At 40.6% G+C, this 15,775-nt stretch overlaps 1 pseudogene; it reads left to right on the top strand.

Annotated features, from left to right (window-relative positions):
* Positions 1–6,797: 6,797 nt before the first annotated feature.
* On the top strand, positions 6,798–13,760 carry LOC100924577 (annotated as a pseudogene).
* The last annotated feature ends 2,015 nt before the right edge of the window (positions 13,761–15,775 follow it).

Below are 15,775 nucleotides of genomic sequence, written 5' to 3'. Positions count from 1 at the left end.
AGTAATTTTCCCTCTTATTCACTTCCATCCCACCCCACCCCATCCTCCCACATGTTTAATCTACTACCCAGTTCTTCTGTCTCCCTTTTTCTGTCACTCTCTGTCTCTGTGTCTGTCTGTCTCTCTCTTATTTGTAATGAATCTCATATACTTCCGACTCTTATCTCTGATATTAGCAACCAGTGCAGGCCTTCATCACTCACACCTGGACTATTGGACTACCTGCTGATTGATCCAGTCCATCCTCCGCTATGACAGTCTAGCTGACACAGTGATCTGGTAAAGCAGCCTGACCATGTTCCCCTCACACAATAAGCTCCAGGAACTCTTCTTGCCTTCAGGATGAATCCAAAATTCTCTGTCAGGTTTTCAAGTCCTTTTTACTTTGCTAACCTGCCTGTGTCTCACTCTCCAGTTCAGTGACACTGCCATTGTGCTTCCTCTCAGACCCTCCATGTCTCACCTCTGGCATTTTCACCCAACCCCCATGTCTGATATATACTCTTCTTCCTCAGATCTACCTCCTACTTTCTCTGGCTTCCTTCAAGTCCCAGCTAAGATCCCACTGTCTGTAAGAAGTCTTTCCTTACTTCTTTTAATTCTAGTGCTTTTCCTCTGTTGATTATTCTCAGTTTGTCTGAGTATATCTTATTTGTACTGAGTTGTTTGCATATTGTCTCTTTTCCCCTTCCCCTTTTGAGCTCCATTAGAGTGGGGACTGTCTTTTCCACTTCTTTTGTATCCCTAGCTCTCTTCTCACAATGTTTGGTACATAGTAGGAAGCCTTAATAATAGTGGTTTAGTAGCACCTACTATGTGCCAGGTACTGTGCTACATCCTAAAGATACAAAGGAATAAGTGGCTATTTATTTAAATGCTTGTTGATTGACTAACATATCTCCTAGGGCGATTACAGCTCAAATTATGTCCCAAGGCTCTTTGTAAACTTTAAAAGTGTAGAGAAAGATCGTCATTTTTTTTTTCATTTTTCTCATCTTTATGTTTGATGGAGTTCAAAGAGACTCAGAAAGGGAAAAGTTGTTCTCCAGTCATTATTTTTTCCAGTGTAATCTTCGGTGCACCCTTCATAGGTGGATACAAGGATTGCCTTTTGCTAAAAATTGAATGAAAGGGCTTCACTGCCTGAGGTTCATTATCTGCGATCCAAGAATTGGTGCTATCAGTGGGGATTTTTCCATTCTCAGCCTCTTTCACACTCTGGGGAAAAGTCATTTCCATACATATGGATTACTTTCAGTCTCCCCCTTTGTTTTTGAGAACTTGGTTGCTTGCATCTTGAGTTTCTTGTGAAGAATAATACCCACAAGATAAAAGATAGAATAAGGTCTTTGATTTCTCAAGGATGTTAGTGTGCGCAAAGTTCCTCGAGAAGAGGGAGTGAAAAAGATTGTTGATGATTTTTAAAATAATCTTTATCAATGGGGAAACTGAGGTTTAGAGAGGGTAGGGGGCTTGCCCAAATTTCTTTAGGCAGCAAGAGTTGGGGCCAGGCCTCAGATTCAGGTCTCTTGGCTCCAAGCCCAGGCCTCTGCTATAAATGAATCCACCCTACCCCCTGCTAGAGGGCCTCAGATTCCCACAGGTAGGTTCATGGTCCTCCCTCTGCCCCAGTGTGGATGCTGACATTCGGACTTCTGCCTCGGTTGAAGGACATTCTCGGTCCCACATGGCCAGCCCTGTCTCTGTCAATTATATGTTCAAGGCCACTCACACATGCGGTTGATTGTACTCCGCACGTGGAATGATCTCTGTGGATAGGCAGAACTCCTGAGAGAAAGGAAACAGGCGGTGATTGATGAAGGGGGCAGGAACTTTCTACTCTGGGCTCTGACTCCACACAGCAAGACACAGCCCTTGGCATAAGAACTACTGAGATTCTCCAAATTCCTAGCCTCCTAAGGTCATTCGGGACAGTCCCCTGGACTTTGTGACACCTCCATCTGTCCTTCACTCATGTATAACTGGTAGTGATCCCCAGGCACCTCTGGATTGAGTAAACACTTCCAAATGTTCCTTCATCCATTGGGACCTGGCATTTGACATAGTACTGGGGGAGATCTACACAAATGCTATGCTGAGAAAGAGTCAAAGAAAAGGAAAGAAGGAAAGGGGTAGAAAGAGAATAAGACAGGACAGAGCTTTGGAGCTAGGAATAGAGACAGACACAAATAGAGATGGGTGGACTGGGAAATCAACAAAAAAGAAGGGATAGAAACAGAGGAAGTTAAAGTTAGTGGTAGAAAGAGATAGAAAGGAAAAAAGGAAGGGAGGCAGGGGCAGAGAGGAAGGGAGAGAGGAAAAGGAAGGATGACGGGACGGAACCAGCGTTGAATTGGGTACTTCTGGCCATGGGTTTTTAATCTCAGCTCTGCTACTTTCTCAGTGTGATTCCAGGCAAGTGCAATCTCTTATCTGGGCTTCAATTTCCTCATTTTTATAATGAGAGGGTTGAACTAAACCAGTAGTGTCAAACTCAAATAGAAACATGTCACCAACCAGCACTTAAGGCTCCCTGAGGATGCATGTTGACATAGAAAGCCACAAATGAACATTACCTATGTTCTACCGCATTTTCATTTATTTTGTTAAATATTTCCCAAATACATTTTTAAGATTATGTTTTATTGCAAATATCAACAATGACACACAAAGAATATAAGTTATGCCTCCCCAAAGAAATGGAAATGGTAATGAAAGGAGGGAAACATTTTATTAAGCACCTACTATTGCTAAATACTGAGCTAAGTGTTTTTGTTTGTTTGTTTTACAAATATTAATTCATTTGATCCTCATAACAATGCTGGGAGGTAAACACTGTTTTTATCTCCATTCCTCTGTTAAGAAAACTCAGGCAGACAGAAGTCCAGGGTCCCGCAGCTAATTAAGTGTGAAGTGGAATTTGAACTCATTTTAATTAGGTTCAGTTTATGTTTGATACTTCTGGACTGGATGGCTGATGAAGTCTCTTCCAGATCTAGAGTAATGATCTTATGATCATAGAAGAGATCATGCTTTCTAATAGTAAAGGTTAAATAGCCCCTTGTTCGTTCATTCATTCATTCATACTCCTTCCTGAACTAGAATCCTGCTTTACAATATTCTTGTCTATTTAACACCAGGTAACAAGATAGAAAGGTATGTTCTGTAATCCTTCTCATACACCCCCAACCAATCTTATTAAAACTACATTTACCAACTTTTGTTAGAATTGCTAGAATATGATATGATGGAAGCCCCAAATAAAATAAGCTTTCTTCTGGAGAAACACTATCCTTCCTTATGACAACACAGCCTGGGGACTGAGGATTTTTTTTTTTTTTACATTCTGGATCATTGAGTGTGACTTCAACAAACTGTGCCCCACAGAAAGAATTTTGTTTCCTCAATCCAGAGGGTGAATAGATGTGTTTATTGTACATATATCAAGTATTTCATGAATTCTCTTGAGAATTTTATGATAAATAAGGACTACTCTGTAGTCATCTTCCCAAAGGGGAAGACAGCAAGAGAACAAAAATTTACAAATAAGCTACATTCAGGATAAATAGAAAATAATTAAAAGGGGAAGGGACTAGAATTAAGAGAGGTTGGAGTAGGCTTCTTTTAGAAAATGAGATTTTAGTTGGGACTTAAAGGAAATCAGGGGTAGCTAGTAGATGGAGATGAGAAAGGGGAGCATTTCAGGCATGGGGGACAGCCAGAGAAAATGTTTGACGCTCAGAGATGGAGCATCTAGGAGGCTGAATGGAAGAGTTTGGGTAAGTAGTAAAGTGTAAGAAGACTGGAAAAGTAGGCGAGGGCGGGTTATGGAAGACTGAATGTCAAACAGAAGATTTTGAACTTTCCTCTGGAAGCCATAGGGAAGCACTGGAGTCTATTGAGTAAGTGGATGATGTGGTTAGTTCTGTGTAGGAAAAGCATTTTAGTGCTTGAATGAAGGATTGGAATGGGGAGAGACTTGAAGCAGACATATCCCTATCCCAGCTGCTATTACAGTAGTCCAGATGTGAGTTTGTGAGAGTTTGTCCCAGGATATGGGCAGGGTCGGAGAAGAGAAGGAGGAAGATGCTACAGAAGTGAAATCCACTAGAAATGCTGCAGAGGTGAAACTGACTAGAGATGCTGCAGAGGTGAAATTGACTAAAGATACCACAGAGATAAAATTGATTAGAGATGCTGCAGAGGTGAAATTGACTAAAGATACCACAGAGATAAAATTGATTAGAGATGCTGCAGAGGTGAAATTGACTACAGATACCACAGAGATAAAATTGATTAGAGATGCTGCAGGGGTGAAATTGAGCAGAGGTGCTGCAGAGGTGAAATTGACTATAGATACCACAGAGGTGAAACTGACTAGATATGCTGCAGAGGTGAAATTGAGTAGAGATGCTGCAGAGGTGAAATTGATTAGAGATACCACAGAGGTGAAGGTGACTAGAGATGCTGCAGAGGTGAGATTGACTAGAGATGCTGCAGAGGTGAGCTTGACGATCTTTGGCATCCCTTTGCATATAGGTGGGAAAGAGAATGAGGAATTCAGGATGACTCCTAGATTGTGAGCCTGAGGAATTTGGAGGATGGGGCTGCCTTCTTCAGTGACAGGAAAGATAGTGGAGGATGGGGCAGGGTTTAGGTAAAGAGATAATGAGTTTGAGTTCTGACATGTTGAGTTTAAAACATCTATTGGAATCCAGTGTGAGCTGAGGATCAGGTTTAGAGCTGAAATGGACCCCAAAGGTCATTGGGTTAAACTCTTGTTTTACAGTTGAAGAAACTGAGACTCGGAGATGTCTGTCATTCAACTACTAGACATCAGAAATGTGATTTGAACCCATCTGTCTGATCCAAGATTACTCACTTAGTCCTCTACAACTTAAAATGTTAGAGACATGCCAGCAGGACAGGAGAGGTCAAACGATTTGCCAAGGCCGAAACAATTGATGAGGTCAGCATTTGAATTTCTGTTTTCCTGACTCTTGAGGTCCCTAACCTCTGGATTATACCATTTTCCTCCTCCCTCTCACATTTCTCAAATATTATAAGGTTTATAGTGCACTCTTCTGTAATAACTATTTACAATAATCCTGAAAGAGATACAAGCAGGAGTATGCTGGTAAATGTGTAACAACCATCTTTCTGGGGAGAAAATGTATACAGAAAATATTCATAAATTCATTCATTATTCTTAACATTTCCTCCAATGCTTTCTTACTTCTAAATCATCACCAGTACCAAAAATAAATCAAGTCATGATTTGGTATATTTGCTGATTTCTGAGGTATAAATGCTTATAAAATTTATACAATTGGCTCTGAAGCTGGTTCAGCCATCTCCAGCACATCACTGGGTATTTTTTAATTTTTGTTGTTCAGTCATTTCCATCGTGTCTGACTTTTTGTGACCATATTTAGAGCTTTCTTCACAAAGAATTTGTTTTGCTATTTCCTTTTCTGGCTTATTTTATGGACAAGGAACCTGAGGCAAGCAGGGGAAAATGACTATCCAGAGTCACAGGGATAGTAAGAGTCTGAGGCTGGTTTTGAACTCAATAGTGGAGGAAACAGAAGCTGTTAAGTGGATCGCAGAATTTCATAGCTATAAGGATATATAAGCTAGAAGGAACTATTTAATCTCACCCCCTCATTTTACCAATGAGAAAACTGAGGCTCAGGAAGTTGGAGTAATATGTCATAATGGGATCATATACTTAGATCAGGAACATCTCTGGAAGATCGTTAAGACTCCATCCCCATGGCCCTCTCATGGAGTATTTCTGGGGATGGAACTGGACCCGGCCACATCTAGCAATGACCAGAGGTTAAATGGCTGAGTTGGGGCTCCAAAACAGTTCATCTCATGGTGAGAACCCTTGGCCCAGAAAAATAAATGCCATTAGATGGCTGTGGCTGTTATTGTGCGTGCTCAGGAGAGTCCGTTGATCTCCTTTCCACAGTCTTTTCTCCTCTCTGGATTCGTTGCAGTAGGTGCGGGGTTGACAGCTTGCCATTCTTGTTTCCTCCCACTAGATAGGGTGCCCTCATTCCTGGCTCCAAGTACCAGGCCACTTGGAGAAATTCACAATCCAAATGACACTTCTATAAAGCAGATCCTGGAAGGGTGACAGCTAGGAAGCCTCCAGTGGGCTCTTCCCTTTGAGAGCCATCCTACATTAAGGAGGGAAAAATTGAGCATCAGTACTGTCCATTTCAGGCCTGAAAAGAAGCCAAAGCCTCCAGATTGACTGAAACCCGAGCCCCTTTCATCTATAAGAACCCTGCTACGCCTCAGGTTTGCTGTGGCAGCCGTGGGAGGATGTTGCCTTGCCAACCGATATTCTGAGTTATCCAAGCAGATTTAATGGCATTACAGCAAGGAGAATTTTTTTGTTTTTCTTTTCAAAAATCATTAAAAGAAGATTCCAGACCCACCTAGGAAATGCATTTAATCAGTTTAGTTCCGGAAATGACTATGAAAACTTGGATTTTTCCCCCTCTTTTGAATGTCCCAGACATCTCTGAATGTTGTCTGCATCAAGATGAATGATCGATGAAGTCACAGCTTGATGCAATGAACTGGGTTTTGTTGGTATTTCTGAAAAAAAATCATCTCCATGTTAGAGCATGTGTTTAAGACAGCTCAGCATGACTGACAAGTATTTTGAATCTCTCTTGGAAAGATCTTTGGATAAACATATGAAAAGCAAACCCACAAATGGAGCTGTGGAAAATGAGTGAGAGAGGGGCAAGCTGGGCACAACCCATCTGCCAGTCACCATGCAGGTGTTTGCCCCTGCAAACACGGGCAAGTTTAGCTCCCTAGCAGAATCTCAGGTTCTTGCAGCAGGTATCCAAGTCAGCCCTATCTCAAATAGCAATTTCTTCTGCAACATAACCAAAAGTAGTGCCCCAGTCTTTGTTTCAAGAAGGAACTCACCCATTTTGGAAATAGCCTGCCCCTTTTGGTAAACACTCATCATTTAGAAAGATTTTTCTGACATTGACTTCTGTATACCTCCCACTCATTCATTACTCCTGGTCCTGTCCCCTGGGACCAAGTACAACAAACTTAATTCTACTTACACATGGCTGTTTTTTAAATACTTGAATATGATTGCAGTCTTCTGCCTGAATCTTCTTTTCTCCTGGCTCAACATCTCAACATGCCTAGTTCCTTCCTTCGTTCCTTCGTTCCTTCGTTCCTTCGTTCCGTCGTTCCTTCCTTTCTTCTTTCTTTCCTTCCTTCCTTCCTTCCAGACAAAATTTACTGTAACCTTAACTTTAATTATATCAACTATATAGACTTATATTTCATAATCTGATTAACAATCTATATCTTTGATAATTGAGTTATGTGTGCAAACGTAATCACATTAATGGTATAAAAATCTGATGGTGTGTTCCAGATGAGATTGAACTTTTCCTGTGGTTTTTTTCCCCTTTTAATTAATTAATTTATTTTTAATACATTTTGCTTTATGAATCATGTTGGGAGAGAAAAATCAAAATCAAAGGGAAAAACCATGGGAGAGAAAAAAAAAACAGAAAAGAGAAGTAAACATAGCATGTGTTGATTTACAATCACTCTCCATAGTTCTTTTTTTCTGGATGCAGATAGCATTTTCTGTTCAAAGTCTATTGGGATTGCTTTGTGTCACTGAACCATGAGAAGAACCAAATGTTTCATAGTTGATCATCGCATATTCTTGCTGTCATTGTGTACAATGTCTTCCTGGTTCTGCTTGTTTTGCTCAGCCTCAGTTCATGTAAATCTCTCCAGGCCTTTCTAAAATCAGCTTCCTCATCATTTTTATAGATCAATAATATTCCATTACTTTTATATTTCATAGCTTATTTGGCCATTTCCCAATTGATGGCATCTATTTATTTTCCAATTCTTTGTTACCAAAAAAAGAGTTGCTACAAATATTTTTGCACATATGGGTTCTTTTCCCTCCTTTATGATTTCTTTGGAATACAGATCCAGTAGTGGCACTGCAGGATCAAAAGGAAAGCACAGTTTTATAGCCTTTTGGCTATAGTTCCAGATTGCTCTCCAGAATGATTGGATCATTTCACAACTTCACTGACAATGCATTAATGTCCCAGTTTTCCCTTATCCCCTCCAACATTTATCATTATCTTTTCCTGTCATTTTAGCCAATCTGAGAGATGTGAGGTGGTACCTCAGAGTTATTTTAATTTGCATTTCTTTAATCAATAATAATTTAGAGAATTTTTTCATATGATTATAGATGGCTTTAATTTCTTCATCTGAAAATTTTTTGTTTATACCCTTTGACCATTTATCAATTAAGGAATGACTTGTATTCTTATACATTTGACACAGTTCTTTATATATGTTAGAAATGAGACCTTTATCAGAAACGGTGGCTGTACAGATTTTTTCCCCAGTTTTGTTCTTCTCTTTTAATCTTGTTTCTGTTAGTTTTGTTTGTGGAAAATCTGTTTAATTGAATGCAATCAAAGTTGTTCATTTTGCCTTTCATAATGTTCTTTATTCTTCTGTGGTCATAAATTCCTCCTTTGTCTAAAGAACTGCTAGGTAAATTATCCCTTGCTCTCCTAATTTGTTTATGGTATCTTTCTTTCTGCCCAAATCATGTATCCATTTTGACCTCATTTTGGAAGAGAGTGTAAGATGTAGGCCTATGCCAAGTTTCTGACATTATTTTCCAGTTATTCCCAGAATTTTTGTCAAATAGTGAATTCTTATTCCAGAATTTGGAATTTAGGCCTTTATTAAATACTAGATTACTATAGTCTTTGATAATTGTGTTGTGTGTTATATTTTCCACTGATCCACCACTCTAATTCTTAGCCAGTACCAAATGATTTTGATGACAGCTGCTTTATTATATAGTTTTAGGTTGAGTACTGCTAAGCCACCACCCTTTGTAATTTTTTCATTAATTCCTTTTATATTCTTGACCTTTTGTTCTTCCAGATGAATTTTGTTATTATTTTTTCTAGTTCTGTAAAAAATTTTCTTGGCAGTTTGATTGGTTTGGCACTGAACAAGTAGACCAATTTAGCATGCTCAGTTGCTTTAACTGAGCCTCAGATAATATCTATGATTTTCTTCTAAGATGTGAACTGACCATGGTAGAGGACTGTGGACTATCACATACTCACTCTTTGATTCTCCCTTTGAGGAACCTCATCAACTTTCATGACACTAATTGCCACTTCTAAGAATATGACTTCCAGATTCATATATCCAGCCCTCCTCATCTCTCTCTTGAGTGCCAGACCCATATCAGCAGCTGTTTATTAGAAATCTCAAACTGAATGCCTCTGAATGACCAGCACGACTAATAAAATTTGTTATGCTCCTTCACCCCCATCCAACCCACCCAAGTTGAGGGGACTATCATCCTTGCAGATTTCTAAGGTTTGTAGCCTCAATCATCCTTGATGTCACATTCCTCGGAAATTGTTGTCAATCTTATTTCCATATCACATCTCTTGTAACAAGTTTCTTATTTCCACCCCAACCCCACAAAAACACATCCTCCATGAGCCCTCTTTTTCTCTCACATTGGCTATTGGAATAGACTCTGGGTTGTTCTCCCTGCCTCAGGTTACTTCCCTCAACTGCCAAAATGATTTTCTTTAAGTGAAGGTCTGACCATATTCCTCCCCTACTCAAGGAACTCAAACAGCTCCTTATTATCCCTAGAGTTAAATATAAACTCCCCTGTTTGGATAGCTCTGATTCTCTTTGTCTGCCATGACACGCAGTTGACTCATTGAATGTGGTGTCCAGTAAAGCTCCTAGGATTTTCTCAGACACAAAAATTCCTCATGGAGCACTTCCTTCATCTTACACTTGCAAAGTTGATTTTTGAATCCAAGTAAAAGATCATAGTTATCCCTATTGAACTTCTTCACCCCATTAGACTTAGCCCAATACCCTAGCTTGCTCCAGGATCATGTCAAAACATAGCTGTTGTGAGATTTAGGCGAGACCAGGACTATTAATAGCAAAGAAAGAAATAAGTGAATGAATGAATGAAAAATGAACATTGGAGCCTACCATTGGTGGACCCCTTCTCAAGTCAACCAATGTATGAGTAGTATCTGGGTTTACTATAAAAACAGTCAGGGTGAGACTATTTACTTCACAAACAATACTTTTGAATAAGAAAGGCCCTCAGGAGTTGGGACAATACTATTCCCATATCATTGACTTGAACTGTTGTCTCAAGATATCAGAGGATTTGTCAAATAGATCAGTGGTTTGGACAGTTTTGCTTTATCCCCCAGGGGTTAGTTGATAGAAGATCTGGGAAAGCAGATCATGACTCAGTGTAAGGAAAACATTCCCAACATTTTGGTTTATTCCACAAGTGATGCTGCTGCCTTGGGTCCCCTCATGCTATTCTGATGTCGTTTCTACATGGTCTCCGGGTATTTGCAGATGAGCCTCTCCCTTTAATATACCACCAAAGATACTAAGTGACCTCTCCATCTCTGGAGATCACCACAAGCAGAGATCACATGGCCACTTCTCAAGAACAGGATTTGGACTTCACACCTGCATTGTGGTTTAGCAATCCCTTCTAACTTTTAAGGGTCTATATGGACTTGAGCAATGACAGGTCATGGACACTTGGGTGAAATCACTGGACGCTATGCAGATCAAAGCTGGAAGGTACCTCAGTGGGCATCTAATCCAATCTGCAAACAGAATCCAAGAACCAGAGAATTAAAGCTGGAAGGGACCAGAGAAATCATCTACTCTACTTCCTTCACTTTACACATGAGGACACTGAGGCCAGAGAAAAGGAATTTGCTTAAAGACACACAGATAATAGGTGAAAAAGCTGACTTTAGGTCTAGCACTTGCTATGTAAAATGCAGCAATGACTCCCAGGACATAGGATTATTGGACATTTATAAGGCATGCTGTCATTTGTAAAATGCTCTACTTACTTTTGAAGTATACTTGAAACAAGGTGTTAACTCAGTGGAATTAAAATGATGATTCTTGAGTTTACATGTACTTGTACTTAATAGACTTTTACAAGATTGACACCTATTCTACAAGATTGACACCTATTCTACAAGTTGACACGTATTCTACAAAACTGACACCTATTCTACAAGATTCACACCTACTATGATGTAATTAGAGTATATATATAAGAGCCAACAAGGACTGGGAGAGACACATTATATCTTTGATCAGGCTCCTGGTGGCTCTCCTCAAAGCTAGCCCCAGGTGAAGGAGACAGATTGTGAAGGAGACAATAAAGACTTTCCGGACTATTTGTGGTGATTACTCTTCTGGTTCCAAGATCTCCAGAAAAGTAAGTAGACCCTTACATTTTGGCACCCAATGTGGGGCCAAAAAAACCAAAAAACAAAAACTAGAGGACTCAATGGAAGAAACTGCAAAAGTGGAGCAAGAAATGCCTTTAGAGAAGTAAAAAGTGAACCTGAAGAAAATATTGATTCAGATAGTGACAGCGAAAAAAAAGAAATAGAATTAATGTGTCTAAGAAGTCGAAGGAGAATTGCTCGAGCTCTAACCCCTGCTAAAAAAGAAAATGAAGAAGAAAAAATAGAAGACAAATTAAGCGATTGTAATAAAGAAACTAAAGATATAGAAGAAGAATCTGGAATTGCAGAGAAAAGGAAAAATAAAGCACTACTGGGGAAAAAAACCAAACCGAAGTCAAAAGAGAAGAAAATTAGAAACCAGGAGGAATCTGACAAAGACTCAGATAAAGAGGAAGAGAAAAGCCGAGAGAAATATGATGAATGGACAAAGGACCAATGGCCTTTGGACAAGGGTGGACCAAAGAGAAAACAGAAGAAAAAAACTAAAAAGAAAGAAGACAGTAAAAAGGATGAGAAAAAAGATGAAGAGAGACAAAAGTCAAAATGTGGACTTCCTCCTTTGACGTCCACCCTTCCATCAAATATGTCTTATGGTGTCTCTAAGACTCCAAATATTGAAGGGAAAGTGGGTGCCCTAACTGCACGAAGCACTTTACCAGACAGCTCACTTCCGACAAATGGAATGGAAGGCCCTGCTACTTCAGATAAAAATTTGATGAATGAAGAATTTTCTCCAGAGATTTTAGAAGAACTCGAAAAAAGTGAAAAATTTATTGATGATAAGATGGAAGAAGAAAATCCAAAATTTCCACACGTGTTAAAAGAAAATGATAGGACTCAAGTACAGTCTTTAGAAACCCTGAAGTTAGAAATTGAAGAAAGTGAACAAATAGGGCAAATTTTTGAAAACAAAATGGAGCAAGCAGAAGAAATTAAGAAAAAACCAAAAAAATCTCGTAAAGCTAAGGGGAGAAAAAACAAGGCAAAAGATCTTTCTTCGAAGATTGTAAAGATTTCTCCACTGTGCCAGGATGAAGCAAGAAGTGAATCTTACATAGGACATGTTGGTCTAAAAAGTTCTTCTTTAAAAAGTAAAGATTTTCCCTCTACTACCAAAGATGAAAAGGACTCATGCTCAAAAGAAAAAAATTTAAAGAGGAAACTACCAGGACAGTCATCACCAAAGAAAAAAATTCGAATTGAGACTGAAATGGAAGTGCCAGACTTCGTGTCTGCAAAACGAACCGGTGACTCTATCATATCTGAGGAATTTAAGGAATTAAATTCTGAAGAACAGCCTGAAATAGAACATGAGGAGATGCCATCATTGATAGCAGAGTCAGAGCCATCAGTTCAGGACCTGGCCACTGAAAATTCTAACTTTCCAAATGCTGAAGAAAGGGAGAATGTTGTAGTGGAAGAAGAGGAAGAAGATATCATGCCCCTAATTGGACCAGAAACTTTGGTTTGTCGTGAAGTAGACCTCGATGACTTGGATGAGAACGATAAAAATAGCGCTGATGGGGTAGGCACAGATATACCTGACCCTGTCAGCCCTGTTCCCAATCCTCCTGCCTTGCCCCCTGCTGCACCACCTGCCTTTTCTGCTGCTTCCCCACTTGCTCTCAGTCAGGAGGAGTCTCAAAGTACCAAGAGTGAGAGCGATACAACAATTGAAGTTGACAGGGAGGCTAAAGAGTCTCAAGAAGGGCTCTGTGACAGCGAGTCAGCCAATGGATTGGAAGCCGGCACTACATCAGGCACTTGTAGCGTGATTGTCCGAGAAAAAGAGATCAGAGACAAAGGCCAGAAAAGGAAAAATGATGGAAATGGTGGATCGTTACCAAAAAAACAAAAACGTCCACCAAAGCGAACAAGTGCTACCATCAAAAATGAAAAGAATGGAGCAGGACAAAGCAGTGATCTTCCTGTTCCAGCCAGTACAAGTAAATGTACACCAGTGGAGCCTCCGAAGCTTGCTCCATCTCCTGCAAGAATGATGTCGCCTCCCATTAAAGATGGAGACAAGGACGAATATCAAGACAAACATCAAAATTCATCCCCTAGAACATACAAGTGGAGTTTTCAACTTAATGAACTGGACAATATGAACAGTGCAGAGAGGATCTCTTTTCTACAAGAAACATTGCAGGATATAAGAAAATGTTATATGTCATTGAAGTCAGAAGTAGCAGCTATAGACCGGAGAAAAAGATTAAAAAAGAAAGCTAAATTAGTGTCTCATGCAAAGCCCAAAATGCCATCTGCTTCATCAAAAATTAGAATGAGTCCATCATCATCATCGTCATCGTCGTGATCATCATCATCATCATCTCCCCACAAAACATGCTTGCCGTAGAACAGAGGTGATAAATACTGTCTCTGCCTTCCCAGCAGTTTGCTGCCATGGACCAATCCTTAAACCCTGAAACCCACTGTTGGATTGTATGATTTTTCCTTTCAAGCTGCTCGAGCTTTACTTTTGCAATTTGGGATGACCAGCAGCAAAAGAGACAATGAACCCTAACCTAACCCTAACCCTGGCGCCTGCCCTCAAAGCTAGCCTCATGTGTAGGAGACAGACTGTAAAGGAGACAATAAAGACTTTTGGATTTTATCCCTGACTGTTCTTGTGGTGATTATTCTGCTAAAACGAAGATTGGTCCCAAGACCTCCAGAAAGCCAACCGAACCGGACAGGTTTCTCTTCTGATTTCAACCCCTCATTCATATGGCACAATACTGGGTCTTACTGCTCTTGGCCAAACCTCACCATACCCCCGATGTTCTTTAACCAATCTCCATGCTACTTAAGGGCCACACCAACATGGTACCCTGGATAGGTCCCTGGATCCCTTCCACTGTGAACCCCCCCATCTCTCCCTTTTCTTCAGTTCATTAACTTCACTGGTAGCCCAGCAGCAAACAGGCTTCACTCGCGCTCTAACTATTTGTTTTCATGTCTATTGCTATTGTTTCTGGAAAGTTATCATGTCCAAGGAAAATAGCCAGCTTTGGGTGGATCCGGAGCGACACCTGGAGTCCAGTGTCCATTTAATAGCCGACGCCTACTTCTTATTAATCATTACACTGACTGTTAACCGAAGCTTGGGTGAAATAACCCCCAAACGCTCCCTCCTAGTGTCTCACAGACTCTGGGCAATGTGTCCCTGGGTAGAGGATTGCCCAAGGGGGCACATCCTTGAACATGCAGCTTCAGCAGTTTTTCAAGTTCAGCGATCCACTCCCTTCGAGCTTAATGTGAGGATGGCTGGCCTCTTGCTGTACTTTTTCCTTTTCTCTTTGAATACTTTTTCTCTTTTCTGGAATAGGGAATGTCCTAGGATTCAGTTCTCCTGGAGAACAATGGAAAGCGAAGTTTGGTTCCCCTTTCACTCAGGATCAGGGCAGTAAATCAGTTGCTTCCCAGGTGGATGTCAGGCTGCCAGGGCTTTCCTCTTGATGTTTCCATGCACAGGCTGTGAGTAAAGAGCTGGTTAGGTTCCTTTGCAGGAACTTTTGGAAGGGCTTTGATGAGAAGTCAGTCAATGCTGAAAGGCCTTTGAACCTCACTTGGTTTATTATATATGGAGATGCTCAAGAGAGCATGGGGTGGGAGGTGTGAGCATCCCAACTGGAGCAGGGGCTGACCACAAAGGCATTATTAGGATTGGGCCACCAAAGTGGGGCTGGGATAGGTGGCCACAGGTTATGTTGACAGAGAGCCTTGGGCACAAGGATCATTAGAACAAGGCAGGAGGAACCCTCTAGATGTGCTGGAAAGACTTTCCTTAAGATATGGGGCATCATTTCCCAAGCTCTCCATATCCATTTAGTTCCCCTCACTCACAAGAGTCAGTCTTTGGCATTCTAGAAGGCCTCTATGGAGGTACAAAGGTAAGATATGACTGACTCACAGGGATATTAGAGGTCATTTATTTCAAGTCTTTATTTTTATAGCATATAAAACTGAGAGGCCCCCAAGGAGCTTGAGTGACCTACCTGGGCTCCCATAGAGAGGGGCAGGAACTTGGGCACAGATCCTGTGCCCGTTTTTCTGTTGCCTCCTTCTGCTTATCTCCCCATCAACAATCTGAGTAGAGGAGAGGGGTTTCTGCCATGAACAATTCCAAGCAAATTCAAGAGATGGCAAGGACTCTCAGCAGAGAAATTACTATAGCAAGGAAAAAGACTAGACTTGAAAAACAGGCAGCATACTGAGTCAAAAGGCCCGAGTGTAAATCCCACCTTGGTGCTTGTGTGACTGAGTACATCATACACCCTCATGGGCTCTCAGTTTCCTCCTCTCTAATACAATTCAATTCAGTAAACATTTATTAAGTTCCTACTAAATACTAGGCTCTGTACTAAGTATTGGGGCTGGAA

Source organism: Sarcophilus harrisii, chromosome 4, assembly GCF_902635505.1.
Source record: "Sarcophilus harrisii chromosome 4, mSarHar1.11, whole genome shotgun sequence".
Lineage (NCBI taxonomy): Eukaryota > Metazoa > Chordata > Mammalia > Dasyuromorphia > Dasyuridae > Sarcophilus > Sarcophilus harrisii.
This window is presented reverse-complemented; position numbering and strand designations above follow the sequence as displayed.